The following is a 22,291-nucleotide window of genomic DNA, read 5'->3' on the forward strand; positions in this document are numbered from 1 at the left end:
TTTCAAAGATGGGCATTTATTACCGCATAAAGCAGTCTGCTCTTTTTTTTGAGGGTAGTAACATATCTCCATTATTTCCCTAGTACTTATTCTTATGTTCTGGCTTCTATTTTTGTTTTTCTACCTTTCTGACAATAGCCTGTGCTGGAATCATGTGTTGTTCTTTTTATCACTAAGCTTTTTGCTCCTTATCTCCTACCATCTACAGATACAGATCACTTTGTACATTGCCAGAGTTCTCTCATTTATTTCCTTTTTCTGCCAGTCTCTGTGACTCATATTACCACCTTCCCCCCTTTTCGTCCCACCCCACCCCCTTTAAAGCTATATATTTCCTTCTTCAGTTCTCCTAACTAAAGTTGATTTTTCTTTCTGGGAATTTCAATTCCTGAGGGTCTTTTAAATAAAATAAAATAAATTAAATTAAATTTAAAAAATAAATGAAGCCTTTCTTTGCAAAGTAATTTTGTGTTCTCTTGGCAACTAAACAATTTATTGCCCTCCTCTGGCCTGGAGTGGTTCTGTGATAGTGCGAATACTTCTCTGGAATAGAGGGGAGATCATTGTATACATTCATCAGGAACATATTCAGTATAAATATATTCAAAATACAAACATCTCTGGGAATATTCTTCCTGAATATATTCATTCATTCACTCTTTCATTCTCCAAAAATTTATTAGTATCTTTTTGCCACAAGAACAACACCCTCAGTTCCAGAAAGCTATTTTCAGGTGTTGATAAACCAGGGTTAATTTTATGAATCTTGAATACGCTTAATATCTTGCGCATTAAACTATTAGCTCCCTAAAATAGAAGGCATTTTTTATTCATGTTCGTTGCCTCCAGTATGTAATGCAGTAGCTGACACCAATAAGCAATTGTTGAATATGAATGACTGAGATAATAGTCCTCAAAATGTGCTTGATTAAATGAACTGAATCACTCTCATATAGCTAAGGGCCAAGATGACAGCTAAATGGAAGTATTGATGATAAATATCAGTTGGTTTGGGAAGTTTGGTATTTGGTAATATTATAAATAGGCAAAAAGCCAACATATTATATTTTCTTAGTCTCAGATTCCCCTGCAATCTATATGACGCCTGCTTTTCTATTTCTTTCTATGAAAGTGGACAGTTTGAGTGAAAAAACTTTTTTTTTTTTTAATTTCAGAAAGGAAGGGAGAGGGAGAGAGAGAGATAGAAACATCAATGATGAGAGAGAATCACTGATTGGTTGCCTCCTGCATGCTCCGCACTGGGGATTGAGCCCACAACCTGGGCATGTGCCCTTAACCGGAATTGAACCTGGGACCCTTCAGTCTTCAGGCTGATGCTCTATCCACTGAGCCAAACCAGCTTGGGCTTGAGTGAAATTTTTATTATTGCTTTGCGGGGGGAGGGGCGGGCGGTGAGGATGCATCACTCAAGTGTCCTACCTGGTGTTGCCACAGGTAGCTACTCAACTGCTTCAGAGGTAGGCAGAGCCTGGCCTGACTTCTATTGTGCTGAATGACTTCTTGGTTTGTCAAGGTTTCAAAACAAATTATTAATATGCCCCCCATCCATGTATAAAACACAATGATAGCCAATAACATGGAAGAATAAAAAGTATTGAATTATTAACTAAACAAAGATGAGGTGGATTATTTCTATATGCAATGAAGAATAGTTTGAATTATATTTCTGACTTTGAAATTTAATGGACTCAAGGCATAACTAGCCTTTAGAACCCAGGAGAGGGAAAAGGAAAAAGAGAAGATGCGGTTGGAGAGGTACTTTGGAAGAAGGGTATATCTCATAATAATTTTTGGTTTTAGATTATTTTAAGTGACATAATTTTTTTCAGGAAAATGTCCATTTATCATCAATGCTTTGTAGAGTTATATCTTTTTATTGAGAAAGCTAGGTTGAAGGAGGTAATGCTGATAAATATGTACGTATAATATATAACACATATATATTAGATGTTAGATATTGTATTATATGTGTTAGGGCCTTAAAATAGACATAGTTATAGGCATGGATTGAGGTTGCCTTTAGCAAGCTATATCTCTACAAAAGTGTGTGTCTATGTTTATGTATATGTACCCACACATTCTTATATATATAGAAGTAGTATTTTTAACAGTTTTAAAATATGAAAAAAATATTATAAGAAAAACATAATTATAACTCATATTCTACCACATGGTGATTATTACTGTTAATGTATTAGTACATTTCATTAATATATGCATTGAGAGATGGTATAACATATTGGTAAAGAGTATGCAATCTCTAATCTCAGTTATGCCACTTACAAGGTTTAAGTGTTAAGTATTTGATCTATTAATATTTTCTATATTAATTTAAAAGTTATATAGCTAATATCTCAGAGCTACCATTTTTGGAGTTACTTTACTTTATGCCATGCACTTGTCTTAAGGACTTCATACATATTTTGGTTAAGCTTCCCAACAATGCTGAAAAACAGGTGCTATTATTAGCTTGTATTATCATCATTCTATAGAAGAGTAAGTTGAGCACAGAGAAACTTAAAAAATGGCCTCAGGTGAGGGTCACAATTTAGAAGTAGTAGGACCCAGTTTTGATTTCAGAACTCATGCCCAAAACCACAACAGAAAGACACAGATGTAAAAACAGAAGAATATGTTCTCCCATGCAGTGAGCTCTCTTGTTGTTTTGTTGATGGTTTCTTCTGCTGTGCAGAAGCTTTTTATTTTGATGTAGTCTCATTTGTTTATTTTCTCCTTAGTTTCCATTATCCTAGGAGATGTATCAGTAAAGATATTGCTATATGTCTGATATTTTGCTGCCTATGGATTCTTCTAAAATGCTTATGGTTTCTAGTCTTATGTTTAAATCTTTTTTCCCCCCATTTTGTGTTAATTTTTGTGTATGGTGTAAGTTGGTGGTTTAGTTTCATTTTTTTTTTGCATGTATCTGTCCAATTTTCCCAACACCATTTATTGAAGAGACTATCTTGACTCCAGTGTATGCTCTTGCCTCCTTTGTCAAATATTTGCCAATGTTATATTGGATAAGGGTTTAATCTCCAAAATTTATAGGAAACTCATACAACTTAACAAAAGGAAGATAAACAATCCAATCAAAAATTGGGCAAAGGACTTAAAAAGACACTTTTCAAAAGTGGACATACAGAAGGCCAAGAGGCATATGAAAACATGCTCAAAGTCACTAATCATATAAGAGATGAAAATCAAAATGACAATGAGTTACCATCTCACACTTGTCAGAATAGCTATCATCAACAAAACAACAAATGACAAGTGTTGGCGAGGATGCAGAGAAAAAGGAACCCTTGTGCACTGCTGGTAGGAATGCAGACTGGTGCAGCCATTGTGGAAAACAGTTTGGAGTTTCCTAAAAAAATTAAAAATGGAGCTTATATTTGACCCAGTGATCCCACTTCTAGGAAAATATCCCAAGAAATCAGAAACATCAATCAGAAAGAATGTAAGCACCTCTATGTTCATAGCAGCATAATTTACAATAGCTAAGATTTAGAAACAGTCTAAATGCCCATCAATAGATGAGTGGATTAAAAAATCTGTGGGTGGGGAGAGGTCAATGGGGGTAAAAGGAGACCCCATTGCAATACTTTTAACAATAAAGAATTAAAAAAAACGGAAGAAAAATGTAGAAAGACACACATTATTTTTGGATATATCGATGATGCTTGTTGAGGAGATGACCTAGTAAAGTGAAGACAGCACTAGTCTATGAATCAGGAGACTGACCTTCAGGGGTGTGCAGAAGTCCTTTTGTACAGGCTTACAAAGGCCAATTGGTAACTATTTGGGGATTTTACAAGCTGGTTGTTAAATCATTGGTAGCTTGAAATTGACCATACTGGGCCATATTGGACCACAATTATTGACAAAAGTGACATGTCAGGGTTTTCTCTCTCTTTTTTTTTTTTTCTATGTTGAGGGTCACTTTACCAGCCCACCATGCCTGCATTTTTAGTCATGTCACTGGCTGTTGGGCTGCACTTTTGGCAAATCATGCAATGACTCTGAATTTTGACCTCCTTATGAGTAGAATCATAATAGTGTTTGTCCATGTTTTAAGATCCATAGTGTCTGGTAAATATTTTATGACATTTTTTCTTTTATATGTAACTGTGTAAAATGTCAAGTGCTATGTAATTACTATCTAATATTAAATCATTTGTTAACCTAGAAAATTATTCTTAAAACCAAAGTATTTTAAAGTAATATTTTAAAAATTAGAATACCAATGCTATTTGTAGTTTCAATGATTCTTGGAGAATTATATCACTCTTTTCTCCATTCAGAGAAAAAATACACACATATAAAGTAGAATTAAATACAAAAAGGAAATTTGGGGTTTGGAGACACAGAACATAAATTGACATTCCTTTTAATTGTAATATGGTTTTTAATGATACTTACTTGACAGATATGCAAGAATATATAAGGCAAATTCTTGATTTTCTCCATGGATTTCAAGCAGTAGATGATTTATGAAACTACTATATGTTGCTATTAGTAAGGCATTTGGTGAACCAGATGTAATTAAGTATTGCAGCTGTTTCATCCTGAAGCCAAAACTATTCATGTTTCTAAAGATAAGAAAAATTGTGATTATTATTTATAAGATACTTCTATGTGATAAGAACCTGTTATACATTTTATCAAAAATCTCACACAACCCTACCTTATTATTATTATTTCCATTTTACAGTTGAGTAAATTGAATCTTTGATAAAATACCATATCCAGATCAACATAACTAGACCACATGACATTTTGTAGGTTCATATAATTTGGGATCTCGGGTTGGTAGAAAAGAAATTAATAAACAAAATTTGAACTAAATAGTACAATATAGAGAGCACAAAAGTAGGATTTAAATCACTCATGGCAATAAAGAGGACATTTTTACTTTTACCTTATTAACTGAAGGGGTAGTTCCCATTTTCTAGAAAGAGAAAACAAACTTATTAAGGATTTGTAGGCATAATTTATATGTTTCAATACTTAGGAAAATCAAATCCCCCCTACAGAAAGATTTCTAAAATTTGAATGTATTATAATTAATAACAATGTGGATGAAAATTTTATATATTTCTTTCAGTACTAAATGACATAGATACTATTGTATTGTTCAAAATTCCTATGAGTAGGGAGCAGCTCTAGGGTCAAGCCTGGAGCTGACCTGTGGCAGGGCCACAAACAAGTCCCAGCCCGGAGGGCAGAGTTCTCCTAGCATAATTACTAGTAAGCCTGACCTTGTAGCCCTTCCTAATTCCTTCCTAAGTAGCGAATGGGCTGTGGGAGGTGCAGCAAGTGTTGCCAAAACAAGAACATTTGTATACATGTTAATCTACCCTTGTTTTAACCAGACTATAAAATAAAGCATGGGATTGCAGGCTGGGTCTTTTGTGTCCTTATCAGGCACTGGAGATCCACTGATCCCCAACTGTATTCTCTTGTCTGTCTTTTCTTCAATCCTTCACCGGCTCTCCTCAGGTTCAACCTTGGCCATGCTGGCGTGGCACACATACGGAAGGGAACCTGATTTTTATCAATATGTTCCTGGAGGAAACAAATGTTTCCACTCCACAAAAATCCTCAACATGCTGTCTCATTCTCTGTGTTCTAATCTGAGGGTGTAAAATTCAGTGTTATTAACAAAAATAGACTTGAATTGATGATTTAAAAAATTTTACAGTGCTTTTATATGCATCCTATCACATAAAATGATTATGTATTGAAGTTCCTGAAATATTCTTATTTTTCCCAGACTGTGTCTTCACAAGATGGTCGATCATCAGAGGTTAGATTAACCACAGCCATTGGCTGGTTACACGTTCTAGAAATGAAAAACTCCCTACCAAAATCAAATCACATACTCATGGATTTTTTCTGCTTAGCTTGTCTGAAACTTAAGAATTTTGGTCAATTAAGTACAAATACTTAGTAAATATGAATAGAAAACTTAAAATTGGTATATATTGTTGGAGGCACTGTCTTGTCTCATTGACCTAAAGGATTTAGGGTCCCAAATTCAATGCCTACTTCTTCCATAACAATATGAATTTGGATATATGCAAGCACTTGATATTTTGTTCATTTTATGAAGTGTTCTTTAATCTTAGTGTTAGCAAAGTTTGTGTTAGGGCTCTGATAGAATCACATGTGATCTTGATCCCCTCAGCACTATTTTTTGTCATTGTTATGAATTAAGTTGCTAAAATGAAGAGTAATATAATCCTCAGCAATAAAGAAGAATATTACATACTTTCTTGGAATTTATGCAATGTACTCTAAAAGGCTAAAATTTCAGGGGCAAAAAATTGTCCTATTGGGAATCAAAAGGATAATACATTGAGAGTTAAATGTATGCCAGACAGTGTGCTAACCATGTTACATGCTTTACTCCTTTCAACAGCTCCACGCGATGTGCACTCCTGCCTCTCATTTTATGGAGCTCATAGAAGGTAAGCAACTACTCAAGGTCACAGATATCACCCATGGCAGAACTAGAATTCCAGTTTATGGTGGGTTGTCTTCCAAATCAAGGGTGTTTAACCTGGACCGACACTTCCTCAGGGAGTCTGTGGAAGGAATTTAGGAATTCCATGAACTTGGATGGGAAAAAAATTACATGTTTATTTTCATTTACCTCCAACCAAAATTGAACATTTTCATTAATTATGAATGCAGACAACCACAGAGGTATCTGCAGTATCCGTGGATTTTATCATCTATAAAAAGCACAGATGTTTTCCTATCACAATTCAGTTTTTGCAGATATCTCAAAATAGCATTTACTTACCATTATTGATAAATCACAGTAGCTTATTTATAATCTATTGATATGTACATTTCAATATAATTTGTTTTCTTTGTAGTCCTCAGAGTTTTATTTTTTATATTTTAAACTTTATTTATATATCTATTACATGCATATTTATAGTAAATATTTTAATGTTTATTTTTTATATATTTTTTACACATTTAAAAGCATTTTTTCTGAAATTAGTTCATTGGAATGCCAAAAGTACCCATGGCCAACAACCTTGAAGACCTGTTGTGGACTTTTATTTCTTATCCATTACAGTCTTCCAATTTTTTGTTCTTATGCCATACCTGGGATATAGAGCAGAAATATAATGATTCACACAACTCAGCTCTAGTATTATTCAGTTGAATGGCAGAAAAGAAAAAGCAAATGAAACATTTAGAGCATTTAACACTTCTATTACTTCTAAACACATGTGTATCTGCAGAACATTGAAAGGGATTATGTTTTCATTTCCTACCAGTCAAAATCTCCAGATACCCATTTATTTTACATAGGCCAGTACCAATTGGCTGAAAGTTACTTTTTTCTTTTACCTCTGGTTTTGAGTTGTGTTCAAATTATTAATGGTGCTTAGTTTGCGTTGATTCCTGAATATAAACATCCCAGTCAGCGTTCTAGTCCTGCTGATCTTATACTTGGGTCTGGGCTTTCTCAGCTAAATTGAGTAACCCACCAGCCTTTGGCTGAAGTCACACTGGTTTCAGCAAATTAGTGTGTAGACCTATTTTCTTTTATTAGTATATTTATTACTTAATGAATGAACATCAATGAGTAGTTCATTCAATAAAACTACTAACTGCCAGGCATCCTTTTAGGCAGTGAGACATAGAGAAGATGCCCCGAAGAAGGTTTGAGGAACACTTTATTTAATAGTGTTGGTTTATTTATTATTGTTAATATTATATTATTATTATTCATTTATTACTTATTAACTGAATGGTTGGATAACCTTGTAATTGTGCCCAGATTCTGAAGTGTTCCCACAGACACAATGGGACTAATGGATCTTATAAGCTCAAGTCCTCTTGATAATTATCCAGGAATATGTCAATATTTTAATATTTAATAACAGTGAGAATTTATCTAGGTTAACAGATGGATGTCCAGTCTGCTTCAGGGCAGACTCAGTCCATTTGGCTTAACAGGGCAGATCATTGTCTTGTCTCAGAAAAGTATGGTCCTGGAACAATGAAAGGGCCTTGATAGCATTTATTTTCTTCTCAATAGAATAACAGAATTGGGTCCAGGTGTGTGTATCTTTAAAGGTATCATTGCAGCAGGGTAAATGCCAGACTCTTTGAGGAGAGAAGGACACGCAGATTGGCTGGGGTGTTTAATTCCTAATCTGCTTCTAACCACTTTGTGACCTGGAGAACGTTAATTGACAACTCTTGCTCTCAGACTTCATTTTGTAAAGGACAGGATTGGGTTATGAATCTCAAATATATTTTCCAGCTTTAAAATTTCATTTATGTGTTTGACACATCACACATATAGTAAGGCTTTAATTTTGCTTTTTATTGATGTTGAGAAAATTAAGCTCCATTTTACAAACATCTGCTCCATGGAGCATCGCCTCTGATGTTTGCATCATAATTAAAAAGAGTGATTTAAAATGTTCTGTTAAACTAAGAGGATTGGTTAATACCAATAAATCCAAAGTGCTAGGTATTATATAACTTAAATTATATATGAATGTGTTAGTCAAGCTAAAGAGAATGGTATGAAAAGATATTTGCTAAGTTTTCTACAATATACTTATGTACCATATATTTCTAAATGCATGTCTTTTTAATAATTATTGTGTTAAATATCAACTGTAGGATAAAGGCTTTTGTATTGATTCTGTAGTTTGACATAATGTATGTGTTTAGACATGTACAATAGTAAATGTTAGCTATTCTCCATTGTTGCGTAATGGACACATTCTTTCCCAAAGTTAGTTATTAGGACACTGCATTAATATTGACTACTGAGATTAGTAAATGGCATTACATGAAGTCAAATAAAAAATGAATGGTTTTGATGGGAATTAAACATTGAAACTCCAATCTTTTGACAAGACAGTTTTTATCAGAGTCCTTTCTGGAATGTCATTGAGAAAGTTGTTGGAAAAGCAGTGCATAAACTCTGACTATGCATTTGTCTGGAGGCCTTGGTGATATAAATCTAAAAAATATATATATATAAACGTATGTGTGAAATTGTACTGTCACTTTTGGATAAAGTCTACAAATGGGGTCTGTTGGTAGACAGTAATTCAATATGAGGTGGCATTATCAGGTAAAGATAACTTTCTATAGCATGATAAGACACATGATTTGAGTTTGTTTTCTAATCAAATGTCATTGAAGTTCATGATTGAAATGAGTAAGAGACTGTATAAAAATCTTAAAACAGTTTTTTATTTCCTATGTAAAATTTGGACTGATACAACAATGACAATTATATCCCATTCATTCTTGAAAGTACTATCCACATCAAAATTGTAATAGATTCATTTTATAAACTTTATCTTTACTTTTCTTTTTCCTCTTTCAGTAGACTTTCTGCTGGGGTGAAACCGTGGAGTAGTCCAGCACTTAATGGGGAGAAAGCCAAAAAGGGGACTAGGCTTTTTTCAGGAGTTACATTAACTCAGTTTGTAAATGCACTTTGAGAGCCTGCTGGAAGGTGGTTTTACAGCTGCTAACATCTATATAACCTGGTAGCTTTTAAAACTGTGAGTAGCTAAGAGAAATTCCAAAGGCTTAAACTTGCTATTGAGTTTTTGGTCTGCACATTGAAATGAGATAAATTTCAGGGAGATGTAAGTCTTTTTCCCAAGTTTCTGATGTAAGGTCAAGACCTATATGTTTAGAGAAACCTTTCATTTAAGAAAATTGATATTCAAATCATATCAGAGGTCCAAAACCAAAAATACACCTCACTAAACTTATGTCAAAACATTTTTCCTGTGGACTTCTTATTCACAGGGGCATTTTCTTTCCAGTTTGCTGTAATCAAAACAGTTATCCCAGGTTTGTCTCCCTTTTCCTTCATTCTCCTAAAAGACTTGGTCAGAGTTCTCATCTTTGTGACAAGAAAGGGTCACAAGTGGAGATTTCTACTTTGGAATTTCTTTCCCAACTGTCTGCTGTTTGTGGATTTAATGAGAATGTTCTTTCACCGCAGTAAATATACAGTGTGTCTGCCAAATCAGCAGAGACATAAACCCGTTCTAACAATGTTTTTGGAAATTGCTATGGAATGTGAGGGTGGCCTGTGGCAGAGGAAGATGAAGGCTGTGCGGAGTGCTGGCTGGTCTGAACTGTGAGCCTGCCAGTCAAATTGTTAGCCTGCTTTCAGGATAACTCATTTGCTTGTTTATTCAGTAAATACTTCCATTCTGGCGCCATAGGGCCGCCCTTTCCATGCCCAGGAAGCTTGCAGCATTAGTGCACACACATCAATATCCCAATGCGTAGCAATCAGTTGTGTGGACAGAAGACATGGCCAAGCCTGGGCAAAGAGGAATGGACCTGAAGGAATCTGTCTTCCTAACAAAGGATTTGCAATAAACAACCACTCAGGACGAAACAAATAATCAGCTTGATTGATTGCTGTCAGATCAAAGAAATCACCCGTGTTATTTTTTATGACCTTTGTTGCGAATTTTTCTGTCTCTGAAAAGACATAGCACAGCACAACACTGTTGAACCTACCAGATAATTTTTTTTAAAAAAAACTTGAGGATAGAGCAACACGAGTCAGAATTTAGGTTAGAAAAGCGTTCTACACATTCAGCATTTCAAGTAAAAATGTATGTCTCAAATAAAAACAAGTGAAGTTCTAACTATACACATCTACTTCATTAAATACTGGAACAGAGGTAGTGAGCTGTAAATATTGAATTCTATGTTCAGTGCTCTGGATCTATTGAATCTTTATTCTTTTTCTTAAAAGTCATTTCATTCTTGGGTTATGTTTTAAGAAGTAGAAATATTTGATACATTATTTTTAACTGATGCTTTCAGTACTAGCTTATTAAAAAGATAATGCATTCAATGAGCTTTCCTGCATGCCATATGCAATGATTGCTTCCAAACTTCTGAAAAGGGTTACTTGTGCATGAAACCATCAAAGCCTACAGTATTTCAATATTTGCCATTTTTATTAGCTAACAAGTTCAGTTGCAAAATGATGTTTTTCCACTGTTGAGTCTGCAGTTCAACAGATTCAAATGGAAATTTTATGTGCTGTGAGCACTTTAAATGATACTACAGGTAATCCATTTACATTTAACTGGCTAGTCAACTAATGCATGGTATGTTGTATATTCATTCCATGGCAGCCTTTGATTCTCACTCACAGGTGAGGGAACATGTTGAACTGGGAAACTTTTATTGGTTGTTTTCTCACACTGATCTTTTAGACATCTTGATGCCTGCGACACCACATGAAATTCCGATAAGCTCTGAAAAGAATTCTCATCAAGCAAGCCAAACACAAAACAACACCAGGTGTTGTCAACCTTATAAAGCAGGTGATTGGCACATCAAGGAATGGCTGCTGAGGACAGGTGACCCCACAGATGTGGCCTGGATGAGCCACAGGGCTGGCCATTTTCTAGATCTCTATTAGGAAGGTACTTCTCAAACTTTCATGTACGTAAGGGTCACCTGGACAGCTTGTCAATATACAGATTTTGAATTAAGATGTCTGGGAGGAGCCTGACATCCTGCATTTCTAACATGTTCCCGAGTGATGTTGATGCTGTTCGTTCATGGATCACACCTGGAGAAGCGAGGTATGAGAGTGCTATTAAAGAATTTTTGGTGGGGGAAATTCTATAGTGGGGTGACTGTGTCCATTAACCAGGTCCATATACTAGTACATAAGAGAACAAATGAAGGTGACATACAAAATATAGTTTAAAGAATTTACCTTACTTCTTTCTAATCTCGCTTTCCATTCTAGGCTATTCCTATGAAGACAAGAAAAACATTCAAGAAGTAAAATCAATCAATCAATCAATAAATAAATAAATAAATAAATAAATTAAAAGTTACTCATTTGGGCATAGCCTATAAGTTGGGCATTTAATTTTCACCTAATTGTCTATTTTCACAAAACTGTCCTTTTCCACAAAGTGATTACCATTTAAATACAGATTTGTAGGAAAACATTTAGGTAATGCCATGCAAAAATTGATTAGTTCATGAAGTTCTGTGCATACATCATTCCTAATCCATTCTTCCTTTCCCTGCTTTTGTTTTGTTTCATGTTCAGTTTCCCATTGGATCCCTTTGAGCTCAAGGAGTTTTACATACGTTGGCACTGCAGTCATATAACAGAAGAGAATTAAACTGGGCCACAGGAATCAGATGGTGACCTTGGTCTCATTAGCACAATGCTCTGCTCACCTGAGCCAGTAGCCCTTGCATTTGTAGCTGCCTAGGCTAAGGGAGATGAATGTCTCTTCCTTCTTTCTCCGGTTACTGAAGATGTTTCAAATGGTCCCACCGGACTATTGAGATGCATTTGCTTCAGTATCTGCCAGGCTAGTCCAGACTTTGCTATTTATTGGTGCATTCTGTCAAGCTACAGGTCTACTCTGGTAAATCAATGAGGCTTTTTGGACAGTATCCCTAGTAGGCAAGGTAATTAGAGATTAAAATATTGGGAGAGTCATAATACAGCTTAGAAATATCTTTGTAAAATCTAAAAAATTATGTCTCATCCTCTGTATGCTAACAACCTCAATTAAATCATTTTTTAAAATGTGAGTATGCCAAAAATATAACTTTCTCACTACCAAATCATCCACATGCAGCAATATCTGAAAAGATATTTGACAAAGGAAGTCACATTCATTTGCTTTTCCCAGTTAACCTAGTGAAGCTACCTGAAGATTAAGACTAAAACCTTAATTTTCCAGTTTGCTGCAATGGCAGGGATAGCTCTTTGGGAGTGAATAAGGATGACATTTTATCATCCTGATCAATAGTTTTAGATCCAGTAATTCTCAGGTTCACCAAGTGAAATCACTTGCCAGAGTGTATTTTGACACTTTGTGGCAGGAATTTCACTGAAAATTAATGTTTTATTCTCTTCATTATTTTTCTCTAATGCCAGACCTCACTAATCCTGCTTATGAGATAGAAATGAGTATTTAATAATCATGTTTTAGAACTCATTGTTTTAAAAAAACATCAAATTGAACATTCAAAATGCCATTGTGTACATGTGGTATTATTTTGTGCAGAAAAGAATTCTAAAATGCAATACGTAGTCTTAATTAAAATAATCACAGGGTATAAAACCAAGTGGAATAAGTCTGAAGTAATGTAAGTCAACCAAAATAGCGTTAATGCTGTTTCTCTCATTTCCCTCTGCTTCATTCCCTGAAGAGTATAAAATTCTTACGAGTGTATTAACGGTGTGCTGAGTGGCCCCCTGAGAATACCTAAGCCCTTCCCTCTAGCAACTGGTGTAATTGGTGTGGACTGTTCATGCTGTTGGCTTTCTCTCTTCCATGCCTTTGTTTCGGCTATTCTCCTTTTGAGACATATATCACCTCTTTCTCTAAATAGGGTTTCTCACCCATGGCACTGTTGATATTTTGGACTGAATAATTGTCTGGTGTCAGTGGCTGTCCTGTGTACAGTTGGATGCTTAGCACACATTACTAGGGCAATGTGTAAGTGTCACTACTCACTAGATACCAATAGAACCTCCCCCTTGTCATAACCAGCAATGCCTCCAGACATCACCAAATGCCCTTGGGAGGCAAATTTGCCCCTAGTTGAGAACCACTGCTCTAGCTATTATTCCTAAAGCCAAACATAACTTACACTATGAGGCCATTCTTGGTCATATACATTCATCCATGATAACTTTTTTATTGCCATTGCCTAAAACAGTGGTCGGCAAACTGCGGTTTGCGAGCCATATGCGGCTCTATTGACTAATGAGTTTGCCGACCACTGGGATAGGGGCTTAATCACAAGGAACAACAACAGCCTGTAATTATTGGAATCGAGAGTCTAGGTCAGTGGTCGGCAAACTCATTAGTCAACAGAGCCGCAGTTTGCCGACCACTGTATACACTTATGGTAAACAACAAAACACTGTAGGGGGTAAGGGAATTATGGTCCACATTTGTCTCTTTCTTGACTCTCTTCTTTAGAGAAAACCACTATTAAAGCCATCTGAAAGTTGAAAAATGCTATTTCATTTTTTAAATTTGCTTCCCTTTCCTTACAAATAAATTTTAGCATGTTTCATATGTTCTGTGAACATTTTTATTTTCTCTTTTCATATTGCTTGGTAGTTTCTTTAGTCCATTTTTCCAATTTAATATTTTTCATATTAAATTGTATTAAAATCCATATTTATTTTATTGTTTTATATATTGTAAATTTTCTTCCAGGTTGTATAACAACATGTGTTGTTATATTTTTATATAGCCAAAAGTGTCAAACTTTTCCTTTATGACTACTGGATTTCATATCTTATTTAGAAGGTCTTTCATTACTCATATATTTCTTAAAGTATCCTATTTTTAATGTTTTTATACTCTGTCTTACTCCTTAATAAACTAATTCACAATGCAAAGTAAGGATTTAACTTTCTTCCTAAATTAATATCTCTATCGTTCAGTTTAGGCTAGTTTAAACTGCAGTAACAATCTCAGATCTCAGTGGCTTAAAACTTCTCAGGTAAGGCTCCGAGCCTGTGTCTTTTTCACTTTAGACCTTTAAGGATCAGGCTTTATCTGTGACATGCCAACAGAGGAGAAAGGAAGATGGTAGAACTGCACATTGATTATTAAAGCTTCTCCTCAGATGTGGCCCAATAGCTTCCACTCACATTTTATAGGACAATGTAAATCATATGACCAACACTGACAACCATGAGTGAGAAGTATTATCCTTCCTCAGAAATAGGCCTGGTAGAGATGAGTTCAATAAGGAAGTCTGGTCAGTATCTCAACAATAATAAAATCTTCCAAAAGAACCAACTTTTCTAAAACCATTAATAGAATATTTCCTTTATTTCCACTGATCTGCTATACCACTTACCTGAAATTGGCAGATGTCACTTTGTATTATTATCATACTTTTATGAATCTATTTTCTACCCCACAACTAAGTAAGTTTTTTAAGAGCAGGGACTGTCCCTTATTAGTATTACACGTAGTCATTCACTGAATGTTTAGTAAGTTGGAGATGGCCTAAACACTTATTACTAGGGCAATATGTAAGTAAATACTGAAGAAGCACAATGAATTCAACTTACTATGCAGTCTGGACACAGTGGTTTAGATGTACACATTTTTCTGCTATAAAATGATATTTGAAGTCTGAAAACCTTATGTTCAGCAAAATCATGCCCTAAAATTAATGGAACATATGGGGGGAATAGAGCCGAAGCAAGTCACTCCAAAGTCATGTGCTATCACTCTAAAAATACTGAAAAGAACAAAAATTATTCTCATAGATACATTAACAGTTGAAAAGAAACATCAGATTACTAATGCATAAAAATACTAAAGTACAGATAAGGCTTTACCATAATAATTTGAATGTAAGAATGATGGAAGATAGAATAAAAAAATATTTATCCTGCTGAATTTGGAGAGAAGAACCAAAGGTGCAAAGATTGAAGAGAAGCACATTTAAAGGCGTCTAAATGGGTAGGTGGTCAAGCCAAAACAAGAGGAGATGGGGTAAATGTTTTTTGTTTTATTTTTAATTTTTGAATGAAAGTTTATTATTTAAATATGTCAAAACATGTAACAGTAAAATGGTGTGATTTAACAGCTAGTAAAGATTATATTCAATTATCTATAACTAGAAGCCTGGTGCACGAATTCGTGCACTGGTGGGATCCAGCTGGCCTGCCCCGATGGGGGCTGATCAGAGATGGGGCTGGCTGGGGTGAGGGGCCATGGTTGTTTCAATCATTTTGGTCATTCTGCCGTTTGGTTGCTGGACTTTTATTATATAGGATAATAAAAAGGTAATATGCTAATTAGACCAGATGTCATTCCAGATGCCCTTCCTGACCAAGCCGGGGCCTGAGGGAAGCCAGCCCAGGTCCTGGGTGCCTGTGGGAAGCCAGTGCCAGCAGCCAGGAAAAGAAAGGCCTACTCTTGCATGAATTTTCATGTATCGGGCCTCTAGTAATCTAATAATGGCAGTAATTACCACATATAAATATTCAACTGTATAATCACAACTTCCCACACTCTTTAGCTAAAGTACATGGGCTGAAGACCTGTACTTCCTAATTCATTGCCATCTACCAACCTATCTCCCTTGGTTTTCATGCCTTTAAGTTTGTCTCAGAATGATGAGCCTGTCTTCCTCTCTATCCCTCCACATCATACAAATATTGGCTTTGGTGTTGATCTCAAGAAGATCCAGAAATGGAAGGAGACTTGACTTTGGGTGGTGAACACACAATACAATGCACAGATGATGTACTACAGAATTGCACACCTGAAACCTACATAATTCTACCAACCAAGGTCACCACAATAAATTTTGAACACTGATGTAGTCCTCCATGCTGGCTTCATTCAGCTGGATTTGTGTACTTTGTGATCAGTGGCTCTTATTCATAAACATTAAAAAGCTGGGAAAAGAGCTTATGAAGCAATGTAACTTCTTTGTTATCCTGACATCATTTCCCTTCTTAGCATTTGTATATGAGCTAATTTGCATTATACTGACAGACTGTACATTCAGCGACATGAATGGATTTTAAAAACATAATGCTGAGATGAAAAGGTAGGAAACAGCAGGGAATTTATTGCCCAAGACTTCTTATGTAAATTAGCAACACAAACAGAACACTATGAATTTTACAAGGATACATGCATATTTAAGGATCTATCTCAAACACATTAGAAGAGGTAGGTGACTATTCAGAGAGAGTGGAATTGGGACAAGGACACAAACAAGAGAGAGAAAACAAAGTGAAACAGGAGAGGAATCTTGCAACCACTGATGAACAGAGTGTACTGTGGAGCATAATTAACTGAGCCGCTGTAGCTGAGAACACCACCGTCACAGGATGTCTGTTGTTAATAAGTACTGAGGAAGGAAGCTGATATGTCATCTGGCTAAAGCACTCATCTCCTGCTTGTGCTGTGGCTATCATTACTAGTTTTCTACTCCATTCAAATCAGTTCAAGATTTCATTGTCTCCATGTGCTAAACTCTGTGCTAGGAATCCCACTAAAAAGATTTAAAATTAAAGTATTGATGCTTCTGGGATGCAGTTTCCTTCTATGTGAGATCCTGGGCCCAATGATGGTGTCGTGTCTTGGAGGTCAAGGTCTACAACAGCGACACTGGGAGTTCTTCCTGGATGCAAGGTATTCTCTTCCTGGAGGTTTTTGTGGCAGCCTGATCCACAATATCCTCTGGCCAGCCCGGTCCAGCACTTAGTGACATCAGGATCATCAAACAGATGTAATGCCCTCCTTCAGTTCCCAGTTCACTAGTGTTTGGCTTTGGGAATTTACAGTGACCACAGGTGGGGGCATATGCACCTCTGTTGTGGGCTTGGACGTTACCTGCTACTATCCAAGACTTGAGCTCCTGTTTATTCTTTGATTCTTTATGTATATTCTCTCCTCTACCTTCCGCATCTTCTTTGTTTGGGTCACAGAGAGGCTCAAATTTCTCTCATCCTTAAAAATCGTCCCCTTCATTATGCCTCCCTAGTCAAGCAATAGTCTTATTCTCTTTTCTGCTTCTCATGATGAATTTTCTGGAAGGATATTCTCCCCACAAGGACGTAAGGAAAAGGAGGCTTAATTTGTCCACTGCAATATCCCTAGTGTCTTGAACAGTGCTTGACATAGTATAATAAATGACCAATAAATATCTATGGAATGGCTGAATAAATAAATGAATCAACAGTAGTCATTCTTTTGACTACTTTCATTCACTATCTAGCATGTTACAGTCAACCCCCTCTGATCCTCCAAAATACAAAAACTACCTTACTAAAATAAACATCACATCTGTCAAATTATATGCTACTCTTTGGATTACAGTCTTCTTACCCCCCCCCCCCCAGCATTTGACCCAATTGATCACCTCTTATTTTAAAAAACCCACTTTTAAGAAGGGGTCAATGGGGGGGAAAAGGAGGACATATGTGATACTTTCAACTATAAAGATTTAAATCACAATAAATAAATAAATATATAAATACATACATACATACATAAATACCCATTTTTCTGTTGCCTTCTAGCCCAGCTGGTGTGGCTTAGAGGTTGAGCATCGACCCATGAATCAGGAGGTCTCGGTTCAATTCCCAGTCGGGGCACATGCCAGGGTTGTGGGCTCGATCCCCAGTAGGGGATATACAGGAGGCAGCCAATCCATGATTCTCTCTTATTATTGATGTTTCTATTTCTCTCTCCCTCTCCGTTCCTCTCTGAAATCAATGTAAAAATATATTTTAAAAAAGAGTAATAGCTATCCTGATTCTTATATGATTCTGATAATTCTTTTTGTCCTTTTCTGGATCTTTTTCTTCACCAATATTTTAAATATTAGTGACCCCTTCTCTCTTCCCCCATTTTTCAGCCTATTGACTTTGTAGGTGCCTCATAAATATACAACCTCTCTCTGGAATGGCAGACTTATGTTTCCAGGAATTTATAAGATATTTATTTTCTTGACTGTTTCATAGCTACTTTAATAAGTCATACTAAGTCCCAACCCCAGCTAAATTACTTGCTCTTTCTCCTGAATTCACTGTTGATGATCTCACCTTATATCGAGTATCCCAAACTGGAAATGCTAGTCATTGCTGACTCCTTCCCCTCCTCCATCCCCTTCCTTTAATTATCCTTCAGGGCCTACCCATTGAACTTAAGAAATGTCCCTCAAGTCTGGCCTCTGTTCTCCATTCCTACAGCTCTCCTCTATGTATTTCTTATTAGATGTTTTTTTCCTGTATCACCACTAAAATTATTTTCTTAAAATGCAGAGATGATTGTCCATCACAAGCCCCTACTTCCACAGATTGTCTGTATTATAAAGTTTAACCTAGCTCTACAAAGGACTTAACAATTCAGGCCCCTCCTCATCCTCCAAATGAATTTGCTGTCTTTCCTCAGTTCATTTTTGTTTTTAGTACCATTCTCCTGTGCTTTTGATGAGAACTCTTCATCAGCTTAATTTCTTGATCAAGAAGGGTCTCTTCTATCAAAGATCTAAAGGTGTAAGATTATTCCTCAAGAGAAAAGGTTTCTATTTTCATCTAATTGCTGTTATTTCAGTGCTCACCTCTGAAAAAAGGGGCCTGGCATTTATTTTTTATTTTTTACTTAATACAGTTTTCTCATAACCTCTCTTGCACATATGGGGTATCCATCTATCCATCAATCCATTCAGCTGTCCATCCATGTCTGCCATAAATCCTATATAGTTTAATGCCAACTGGAGAAATTTAAATGTATGTGCAAAGTGTGAAATTTTATTCTCCATCAAAAACTGCAAATTTATATCCAGAAGATGTTAAGCATAAATGTTACTTATTAGAAATATTAGTTGAACCCAACTCAATTTCTTTCCTGCCTGGGGCTTGTGCACCTATAATAATTTTCATATCTGGTAGTCATAGCCCTTGTGCATTTAGAATTTAACAATTTGGAGTCAGGGGTGTTTATGCCCTTTGGAGAGGCTATGCACATGGGCCTTCTCATGCAGCCCTCAATGCACAGAAGGCTTTTTAGAAGTAAAGGTATGTGGACCAACTAGGATGTCACAACGGTCATGTTGACAGAGTTGAATGCATGTAAAGACATGCTCTGGGCTTTTTAGAAAAATCATAAAATGGGAAGTTTACTCAGACTGTAACTCCATATGTTAAAACACATCAGATACCCTATCCTGGATTGCTTTACCCCCTCTCTCTGAATGTTCTACATTCATGCATCTAAAGAATGAAACAGGAAACTAATTTACAAAACTCCAAAGAGGGTTTTCTACCATTATAGTTTCCTTTTAGGTATCATTGTCTAATCAATAAAGCTGGAAATACTGATTTTTAAGATGAAATTTTAATTAGGTTCTCACATATCATGTATTTTATAGTACCTGTTTTCCTGGGGTAGACTTAAGCTTAGAGTCCTCATAGAGGCCAATAGTAAATGAGTTTTAAGAAACAATAATCAGTATTAATATTTGCATATTTAGCTTAAACAAAAGAGTATAGTAAGGTGGTTTTTGGGGTTTTTTTTGTTGTGTGTGTGTGTTTGGTTTTTTTTTTTTTTTGCGTGATGGGCATCTCAAAACATGGGAATTTATTTTCTTTCTAGCTTTTTATACTAGTTAAATTGGCTTGAAGAAATATTTTTCTTTTCTATAAGTAACAGATAAAATACACTTAGTATTTCACAAAAAAAGAATAAAATAGAAAGGTGTTTTTTTTTTTTTCAGTAGAAATATTGAAAAACTATTAAATGGATTTTAGACAAAAGCATTTACCTGATCTCAGAGAAGAGCGATGCCATTCAGCAGCTCTTCTTTACATTGTTAGTTTGCATCCCACTCTGAGCATTGCCATGGGTCCCTACTTCTGCTCTGAAGGAGTGAGGGGAATCTTCCCAGGAGGTTTACATCTTCCTCAGAGCTGTCTCCTGGAATTGCCTGTATCCATAGCTGCCTGTGGTGAGGCAACAGGGATTCATGAGAAAAGCTTTGATCAATGCCACCCATTCACCCAAACCCACACACATACAGTTCAAATCATGTGTAGCCAGCATGGCGCTGCTGCTAATTACTCTTATTACCCTAATAAGTGGAGAGCACTAGAATAATACATTTTCAGTTGTGAATTGAAAATGGCAATATATTAACTTTGATGCTGTCATAATGAAATCTGCATTACCTACACTTCGTGAGCCAGAAGATTAATTATATTTGTATAACCTTTTTTTCTTAACCAATCACTAACAAATTATAAGAGTACATGGACTCTTAGTTGGGAAATAATTTTAGGTTATTATCTCAAATGGAGTGCTGTTAATTTTGTTGGTCCAGTAAATGTGCTGATGGCTATAGTTCTTAATTCTGCTTTATCTCTTAGAGATAAATAATATTAAAATAATATTAAAATCTTTTTAAAGTAAAACCACACAATATTTAACTGCTAAATTAGCCTTCACTGAGTAAATGGGATTCCTAGTGAATAAATCTATTGCATCTATTTGATTTGACTTTATAAAAACAATATCAGAGCTAATTGACAATATAATGAAAGTTGTATCAGAACTACCTTAGAGGGTCCCCCTCCCCCTTCTTTCTTTTCTTTTCAGAATTACAGTGTGGCACAGTTTCTGCATAATCTTTAGGCCCCTACTCAAGGTGCTGGGCCAGAACTGGACAGCCCCGGGCTATTAAGAAGGAGGTTCTCTCAAGCAATTGGCCAAAATTGACTTCAGTGGTATCAATTGTAGGTATATTATTGTATTCATTTTACTAAAGGGCACGTCACATTTTTTCCCTCCAGGAATTTTTAGCAAGTGGTTAAAAATAACCTTTAAGAAAGGTTATATTACTGCTGAGGCCTAGCCAAACCTTTTGGATGAAAATCTGCATCCATCATACTCAGATCTGTCAAAGTAAGTCGAGTGAGTAGTTCAGTAGACATGAGGTTGAATTCAAATGTCACTGCGCCATGTTTTCTGAAAAAGTGGCCGGCCGAGATGACCTTTGCTTGCCAATGTTCCATTTTGTAGTTTGAAAGGTAGGGAGAAGCTAGTCCACAAAATTATGCAGAATTGGGACCCAACTTGAGAGCAAGTATAGATTCAAATTTTAATTCTGAAACTATCAGCTTTTGCTGAAGATGAAAATGAATCGAATCATCTTTTTTGTTTTCATTCAATCTCATCGTGAAAATTCTTTTAGGAACAAATAATGTACAGTGTTGGTCAAGAAGGTATGGGGTTAGCAATTATAGACAAAGTTATTTAAATAACTTTTCATTAAACACTTGTTTCTTTAAAACATACTTCACATCCTATAATTTTGAACTCTGGCAGTTAACTTCCTGAAAGTTAACATCTAATCCCAGAAAACATTACCAAAAAAAAAAAAAGTTAACAATTTATCATTAACATTAAGTGATAATGAAGAGTGTTCACTTGGGGGAAAAAAAAAAGAAATCACAATAAGAAATCTAAATGGAAATTACTCAAAGACTATGCTACATTTTTATACAGTCACAAAAATATGCAAGAAAGAATTGAATCAATTCCCATAGTACCAGGGGGGGAAATGGTAGTGTTCTCATTCAGTGAGCATTTATTATGCATGTTGTGTGCATAGCTATTTATAGATAGATTCTAATGTGTGAGCTACAAAACCAAATAATTTCTTTAACCAGTTACATTATATCTAGATAAGC

The sequence above is a fragment of the Eptesicus fuscus genome, chromosome 8, assembly GCF_027574615.1.
Source record: "Eptesicus fuscus isolate TK198812 chromosome 8, DD_ASM_mEF_20220401, whole genome shotgun sequence".
Taxonomy (NCBI): Eukaryota; Metazoa; Chordata; class Mammalia; order Chiroptera; family Vespertilionidae; genus Eptesicus; species Eptesicus fuscus.